The sequence below is a fragment of the Octopus sinensis genome, linkage group LG30 (assembly GCF_006345805.1).
Source record: "Octopus sinensis linkage group LG30, ASM634580v1, whole genome shotgun sequence".
Lineage (NCBI taxonomy): Eukaryota > Metazoa > Mollusca > Cephalopoda > Octopoda > Octopodidae > Octopus > Octopus sinensis.
In genome coordinates this window covers 12962165-12971179 of record NC_043026.1, presented here as the reverse complement: position 1 = coordinate 12971179, position 9015 = coordinate 12962165, and the positions used below count along the sequence as shown (strand labels likewise).

General features: G+C 39.2%; 3 protein-coding genes across 3 annotated transcripts in view; 1 reads left to right on the top strand and 2 right to left on the bottom strand.

The window, feature by feature from the left end:
• The window catches only part of LOC115226589 (zinc finger protein OZF-like), a 414387-nt gene that overhangs the window by 106660 nt on the left and 298712 nt on the right, over positions 1 to 9015 (top strand). The gene's annotated exons all lie outside the window — the stretch shown is intronic.
• LOC115226645 (zinc finger protein 845-like) overlaps positions 1 to 9015 on the bottom strand; it is a 364992-nt gene that overhangs the window by 113561 nt on the left and 242416 nt on the right. The gene's annotated exons all lie outside the window — the stretch shown is intronic.
• The window catches only part of LOC115226480 (zinc finger protein 271-like), a 29473-nt gene that overhangs the window by 607 nt on the left and 19851 nt on the right, over positions 1 to 9015 (bottom strand). The window contains exon 3 of the mRNA XM_036515050.1: positions 1 to 131. This exon is cut by the window's left edge and continues 607 nt beyond it. The gene's annotated coding sequence lies outside the window, so the exon portion shown is untranslated. The remainder of the gene's footprint in view (positions 132 to 9015) is intronic.

The following is a 9015-nucleotide window of genomic DNA, read 5'->3' as shown; positions in this document are numbered from 1 at the left end:
AGTACACATGTGGCAGTGAGATGGCTATTTTCTTGTATGACCATGTTTGTGATTCAAGTGACTTCTTATAGAGAATGATTAGTCACAAATATCAAAGTGATGTGGTTTCTCTCCTGAATGAGTATGTTGATGTTTTGTGAAGTAAGTATAAGGAAGGGCTTCTGGCTGTAAAACAACTCAAACAAACAAACATGGGTGGTATATCTGTTTCCAAAGGTCCATGATTTATTAAGTATACAGGGCTAATCCATGATTTAGGAAGGAAAATCATCTTAAAATGTTGGTGGTGTTTGTTATAAAGAAATTTGACAGAAGTGGTTGTGTTGTAAGAGGCTTTCTTCCCAACCACTTAGTTTCGGGTTCAGTGCCACTGCGTGGCACCTTGGGCAAGTGTCTTCCACTACAGCCTTGGCTGACCAAAGCCCTGTAAGTAGACTTGGTAGCCAGAAACTGAAAGAAGCCCGTCATATGTATCTATATATATATATATAATATATATATATATATATATATATATAGGCATAGGAGTGGCTGTGTGGTAAATAGCTTGCTTACCAACCACATGGTTCCAGGTTCAGTCCCACTGCGTGGCAACTTGGGCAAGTGTCTTCTACTATAGCCTCGGGCCGACCAAAGCCTTGTGAGTGGATTTGGTAGACGGAAAATGAAAGAAGCCCGTCGTATATATGTATATATATGTGTGTGTATGTGTGTTTGTGTGTCTGTGTTTGTCCACCCAACATCATTTGACAACCGAAGCTGGTGTGTCTACGCCCCCGTAACTTAGCGGTTCGGCAAAAGAGGCCGATAGAATAAGTACTAGGCTTACAAAGAATAAGTCCTGGGGTCAATTTGCTTGACTAAAGGCGTTGCTCCAGCATGGCCACAGTCAAATGACTGAAACAAATAAAAGAGTAAAAGAGTATATATATAGACGAGAGGCAATTACCTTGAAACTATAGTCCGTATGTGGCACTTAGGTTTTCGAGGGAGGATGACCTCCCTTTGCAAATAACACAAGGGCACTGAGATAGTGTCTAAAGTCCATCTGGTGACGTTGATCGCCTGGGGCTAAAAGCATCAGTAACACCCCACCCCCAGTGCTAGCCACATTCAGATGGCTAGTATACTTTACGTTAAGTATATATATACATATATATATATATTGTCAATAATAAAGGGTAAAATTAATTAATTATTAATTAATTTTACCAAGTAGTGTTCAGTATGTAAAACGACCATTTATGGTATGTTTGAAATATTACATTATAAAAATAGGGTTCAGTAAAATATTTTACTGAACCCTATTGTCATATATATATATATATACATATCACGTGATCAACCAGACCATCAGATGTTGTTACACATCGCTGGTCACAATGCGTTTGCATTGTTTTAGCCTTCGAATGACGCCACCCCGCTAGCTAAGCGAGCAAGCCAACAGAAGAAAGTGGGAGAAAGAGTGGTGAAAGAGTACAGTAGGGATCACCACCCCCTGCCGGAGCCTCGTGGAGCTTTTTTAGGTGTTTTCGCTCAATAAACACTCACAACACCCGGTCTGGGAATCGAAGCCGCGATCCTCCGACCGCAAGTCCGCTGCCCTAACCACTGGGCCATTGCGCTTCCACATATATAAATATATATTGGTTCTCCGAACACCCCTCCCCACTGGTGCTCCCCTATATTTCTGCACCCTCCCCCCCACATAAAAAAACCACCATCCGAACGTGGCCGATGCCAACACCGCCCCGACTGGCTTCTGTGCAGGTGGCATATAAAAAGTACCAACTGACCGTGGCCGATGCCAGACCCCTCTGGCACCTGTGCAGGTGGCACGTAAAAAGCACCCACTACACTCGCAGTGTGGTTGGCGTTAGGAAGGGCATCCAGCTGTAGAAACACTGCCAGACCAGACTGGAGCAGCCCCTGGCTCCCCAGACCCCGGTCGAAACCGTCCAACCCGTGCTAGCGCGGAAAACGGACGATGATGATGATGACATATGTATCTGTTTGCCCCCACCACCATCGCTTGACAACCAATGCTGGTGTCTTCACGTCCCAGTAACTTGGTGGCTCAGCAGAAGAAAACGATAGAATAAGCCCTGAGGTCAATTTATTCGACTAAAGGCAGTGCTCCAGAATGGCCACAGTGAAATGACTGAAACCAGAGAAGTGGTAACAGAATACGGACTCACACTTTTGAATGAATAGATGTATGTGTTGTTAAGTTGCATTTTTGAGCAAATGATTTGCCACAGATTTCACACTGATATGGCCTCTCCCCCGTGTGGATACGCTTGTGGTTAGTCAAGTTAGCACTTTGAGAGAAGGACTTACCACAAATATCACAGCGATATGGTTTCAGCCCAGTATGTACATGTGTATGCTTACCCAAGTCACTACTTCGAGAGAATGATTTACCACAGATATCACAGTCATATGGTTTCTCTTCTGAATGGATGCGTTTGTGTCGATTTAAATTAGCATTTTCAGAGAATGATTTATCACAGATATCGCAACGATATGGTTTCTCACCTGTATGAATACGTTTGTGTACAGTTAAGACATTGCTACGAGAAAATGATTTACCACAGAAATCACAATGAAATGGTCTCTCTCCTGTATGAATACGTATGTGTCTAGTTAAGTCAATACCTCTAGAGAATAATATACCACAGATTTCGCAATGAAATGATGCTTCTCGTAACTTTTTCGACATCTTTTCAAAGAATGCAAAAAACTCTATCCTCTGCTATCAGCTGTGATCTTCACTGATACCTGAAGATGCTGCAGACTTCTTTAAAATTGTATTCAAGTTTAACCCTTTACCGTTCCACCTACTCTGTGAAATGTAAAGCTTTTTTGACTCATATTCTTTTGAATTAATCATGAATTGTCTCGAAGCTTTGAGATTTCTATATTACTGTTTATATTTAGGATGGCATTGTATGACAGGTGAAAGATGCTAGACCAGGCCAGTTTGTACTTCAGACAAGGGGCTGATATGGCCAGTTAAAATGCTAACCCTTTATCATTCCACCTACTCTGTGAAATGTAAAGCTTTTTTGACTCATATTCTTTTGAATTAATCATGAATTGTCTCGAAGCTTTGAGATTTCTATATTATTGTCTATATTTAGGATGGCATTGTATGATAGGTGTGAGATGCTAGAGCAGGCCAGTTTGTACTTCAGACAAGGGGCTGATATGGCCAGTTTAACAGAGAAATGTTGTTACAAATTTCAGTTCAAGGCAAATATGTCAGTCATCCTACCACAGGGTGATAGAAATAGTGTCATATCTGTTCCGTAGAATATATTCTTTTAGCCTTTGAGTATGATAAATATTGATGATGTATCCAATGTGATAAAAATTTCTTTCATGCCAATGTCATCAATTAATCTGAAATAATAAAGAAACAGAATTAGATAGAGATGAAAGATCAAAAGAGAAATGTTACAACATTTCTATACTCTTTTACTTGTTTCAGTCATTTGACTGCGCCCATGCTGGAGCACCGCCTTTAATCGAGCAACTCCACCCCGGGACTTATTCTGTGTAAGCCCAGTACTTATTCTATCGGTCTCTTTTGCCGAAACGCTAAGTAACGGGGACATAAACACACCAGCATCGGTTGTCAAGCAATGCTAGGGGGACAAACACAGACACACACACATATACATATATACGACAGGCTTCTTTCAGTTTCCGTCTACCAAATCCACTCACAAGGCTTTGGTCAGCCCGAGGCTATAGCAGAAGACACTTGCCTAAGGTGCCACGCAGTGGGACTGAACCCAGAACCATGTGGTTGGTAAGCAAGCTACTTACCACACAGCCACTCCTGCGCCTATATTGATTAACAAACGACATCATATAACATTGGGTGACACCTGCTACTTTACCTTCATCTTCAGGTTGTGTAACGTTTTACAAATTTATGAGGGAATGTTGGAAAGGTCTTGGCTTTAAGATTTCACACTGATATGGCCTCTCTTGGCTTTAAGGGTATCACAAAAGGCCTGGTTGCCCACGGGCATATGACGTAGTGGTTAAGAGCACGGGTTACTAACCCCAAAATTCCAAGTTCGATTCTAAGCAGTGACCTGAACAACAATAATAATAATAATAACATCGAAAAATATAGCTGAGGAATGAGAACCCAGGTTCGACGTTTACCCAAGACACCTGAAGACGGCTGGAGGGTATATCAGCCGAAAAGTTGTGTTAAGAACAAACAAGATGCGGACAAGTATCCATCAAATGTAAATAATGCAATCATTCATATTAATTCTGTCCCCCATCATTTTTCCAGAAATAGTTACTCAAACAGATTTTTGTAATAAACCAGCAACCTACGACTAGGTCCCCTTCTTAATGCCAACCCCTTTTATTTCATACTAGCCGCATAGCCCAGCGTTGCCCGGGTATGTAAGAGCCCCTAGTAGGCAACGACTAATCCCAATCTAGTCCTTTCCCTCTAGGGAACGAAGGCGCATGTGTAGGTTGCAATGTCTTCTCTTCACTCGAATACTTCTATGTATACGATGTTCCTAGCTGTCCCTTTGGGCGATAAAAAGGTCGAGTTGTGTCCCCTAGACAGAAAATGTGTTGCATATTAAAAAGCTTAGATTCTCGACCCCATGTCGAATTTATCGATTTTTTTCAGAACTGGGGGAACTTTTCAAAATTTTCACTGCGTTAGTTTTGAATTAATACATTGGGCTATGTGTGTGTCAAGTTTCATCAGAATCGGTTGAAAGCCGTGGTCAGGGTAAGGGTACAACCTGACAGACAGACAAACTGCCGTTTATATAGAGAGAAATGACAGACACACAGACAGACAAACGTTTATATATAGAGAGAAGATTCACATGCAAACCTAAACATGTATATATTCACAAACGTAATTACAGATTTATTATTATTATTCAGGTAAATCTTCGTCGACTTACCGTTGCTTGTCACCGTTTCTCAGCAGTGAACCAGTGCGTCGACCAAACTGCAAAACGGGTTTCTCTCTCGTCCTTAGATTAGGATTTCCAAACCTTTCTTTCCAATTCCAAAAATTCTGCACCGTTTCCCAGCAGTGAACCAGTGCGTCGACCAAACTGCAAAACGGGTTTCTCTCTCGTCCTTAGATTAGGATTTCCAAACCTTTCTTTCCAATTCCAAAAATTCTGCACCGTTTCCCAGCAGTGAACCAGTGCGTCGACCAAACTGCAAAACGGGTTTCTCTCTCGTCCTTAGATTAGGATTTCCAAACCTTTCTTTCCAATTCCAAAAATTCTGCGACATCCACTTTCGTTTGGCTTCTTATTCTTCAGACATCAATTCGTATCTCGTCATTGCATGTCTTCAATTACTTTTTCCCCACCTCAAATATATTTGTGTATTTAGTAGCGTATCTCATTTACTCTTTGCTTAAATATATATTAAATATATCTTTATTGTTTTAATAAGTTTTTCCTAGTGAGATAACGATTCACAAAGGGAAACGTTGATTTAATACTGACAAATATGAATTGATGTCTAAAAACTTCTTTCGTTTTGTCCGAATTATTTCATTTGTTATAATTCATTATAATTAATATATTATAAAGCTAGGATAGGAGCAACTGTTTCCATGAGATCGAATTTCACTCGGGTACAAACAGTAAGTTGTAACACCGACGTATTTTGTTGTTTAATCTTTTGTTAATTTGATGCTAATATAACTTATTTTGGTCAAACTAAAGGGTTTGACCCAAACTAAAGGGTTTGACCCGGACACAAAAACAAGCAAAAAATAGTGTAATTGGTGTAAAACAACTTGTTCTAAACGAATATGACAAAAGAAAAATGCGCTCTCGCGAAAGGGGGAGGAGAGGACTCGGAAAATTCACATCTTCAGTCCATGGCCTTTAAACTGAAGTGTTTGACCCGGGCCGGAAAAAAAGAAAAAAAATAGTGGGCGATCTTACGTCTCTAGTAGACCTTTCCGTCGATTTCCGTAAAAAAAATTTTTTTTTTTTACATATGGGCTTGCGGGAACTTTTGAAGTAATATACATACATATACACATACACCGAGTAAAAAATTTCAGTTATCTCTCTCTTTCACACATTACTCTCTCTGTCTCTTCACACACACTAACAGAAGCACTTCACTTACACAACATACTGTCTGTCTCCCACACCCCATCAAACACACACACACATGTACATCAATGCTTCACATGCACGGTAACTTCAAAAGAACTTCCCTCGTCATACAATCGCTTTCTCTTAGTCTCTTTCGCTCTCATTACTTCAAAAGTTCCCGCAAGCCCATATGTAAAAAAAAAAAAAATTTATTACGGAAATCGACGGAAAGGTCTACTAGAGACGAAAGATTGCCAAATAGTGTAATTGGTGTAAAACTACTTGCTCTAAACGATTATAAAGAACACATATACAGACACACACAAAGAGAAATGGTTAGTACAAGGCAAGTGTGCATTGAACTGAATTTAAATAAACAAGAAAGTTATTATCAAAGAAAAGGCCATAGCACCATCTTTAGTATCATTAATTATTATTCTGGAGTTGAATGTGTGTGTATATGTTTTGTAATGTCCCATCTGCATCGCCCCTTGTGGGTAATAAAAAATCAGTATATATGTTCTTGATAATCGTTTAGAACAAGTAGTTTTGCAGAGATACGTTTTAGAGGGTGTAGATTACGATTATGTAGATAATGCTTAAAAGGTTGTTCTTTTTGAGAAGTTCCGACTCATTTCCCTCCGTCTCCAATATCTTGGAAAACAGCACAGCTCCCATGACTTCGGGAAACATTTTTTCACGCTGAGAGTTGCTGAAGCATGGAACAAACTGCCGGCATCGGTTGTTAGTTGTCGGAGCACTGCATCCTTCAAAACTTCCATACTTTCTGAGATTCGCCAACACTACACTTGATTTTCTCCCCTCCATACACACACAAGCATGTTCACTTTCCAGACATTTCTACATTACTGCATGTACTTTATATGCACTTTCTGACAAGTTGTGGTGCACCTGAGCACTGTATACAATAATTTCATTATTATTATTATTATTATTCCCCATAATTCGGCTTAAAATACATTTCTTTTAAATGACATTTTACAGAAGTGCGTATTCGAGAGTGTTGATTAAGTAACGTTGATGTTTCAAATATATAAAAGTCCATTTTCTAAATTTTATCGTCATAATAATATTCCGTCCCCCGTAGAAAGGTATCTCACGGAAAAATGTTTTTCTAGAAAGTTATAAAGAAACCAGTTGGCATTCTCTTGTTACACAACCATTAGCAGAGACTATAATAATAATAATAATAATTGTGTACAGTGCTCAGGTGCACTACAACTCATCTAAAGTGTATATATAATCAGGTGTAGTTTCGGCGGATTTCAGAAAGCATGAGGGCCTTAAAAGATGCAGTGTCATGGCAGTCAACAACTGACGCAGGCAGTTTGTTCCATGCTTCAGCAACTCTCAGCGTGAAAAAATGTTTCCGAAAGTCATGGGAGCTGTGTTGTTTTCTGACTTTGTAGGCATGTCCACGTGTGTTAGACACATGGAGATCAAAAAGGTGTTCAGTGTTGTTGTTGGTGAGGTGGTTGATAACTTTGTGGGTGTTTACCAAGTCGTAGAGAATAGTTTGGAGAATGATGTAAAATAAGCTTTTTAAATTAGGTAGTTATAACAGTAATCTGTTTAACTTAGTATTTCATGGTACTATTTAAGAAGAGTGGTCCCGGTGCGCGCACTCGCGTAGTCGCGCATCCGCGCTAGCTAGTCGTGACTAGTCGATCCTAAAACGACTACCTTGCAAAGTAAATAAAACACAAAATAAATAATTTTTTTTAAACAAAGTAAATAAAACACAAAAGCAGGAGTGGCTGTGTGGTAAGTAGCTTGCTAACCAACCACCTTGTGAGTGGATTTGGTAGACGGAAACTGAAAGAAGCCCGTCGTATATATGTATATATATATATATATATATATATATATATATATATATATCATCATCATCATCATCATCATCATATATATATGCTAGCATGGAAAACGGATGCTAAATGATGATGATGATGATGATGATGTATATATATATATATGTGTTTGTCCCCCTAGCATTGCTTGACGACCGATGCTAGTGTGTTTACGTCCCCGTAACTTAGCGGTTCGGCAAAAGAGACCGATAGAATAAGTACTGGGCTTACAAAAAGAATAAGTACCGGGGTCGATTTGCTCGACTAAAGGCGGTGCTCCAGCATGGCCGCAGTCAAATGACTGAAACAAGTAAATAGTACACAAAAACACAAAGGATCGACTAGTCACGACTAGCTAGCGCGGGTGTGCACACTGGGACCACTCTTCTTATATAGTACCGTATTTCATTGTATAACAACCATGTTGATCTCTCTTCTCTACCTTATGCTGTTTCTTTTTATTATTTCAGATTAACGGATGACATTGGCTTAAAAGAACTTTCTTTACATTCGATAAATCTTGAATGTTTATCATCTTTTAAAGACTCAAGGAGAATAGAAATGATCATATTGCTGTGAAGTATGAAATATTTGCTCCGAACTGAGACAAATAGCAACATTTTCCTATTCGTTATTCAGTGGTTCTACATTCTAATTAACTTTGAAATTATTTGTAAAGGAGTTTGCAGCATCTTTAGATATTGATAAGGAGATAATTGTAAAGAATAAACTATAGAAAGAAAACGAAGGAAGATATTCGTATATTGATTTCAGAAGAGAAAAAGAAGGGAGAAAATTTAATTCTGTGACAAATTAAAGGTTTGGAGTTTTGTATTCATCGTGGAGATGTCGACTGATATCCGAAAATCATCATATCACTGTGATATCTGTGGTAAACCATTCACTGATACCCGTAACTTAATTCGACATAAGCGTACTCATACAGGTGAGAACCCGTTTCACTGTGATGTTTGTGGTAAATCATTCTCTGGAAGTAGTGATTTGACAACTCATAAACG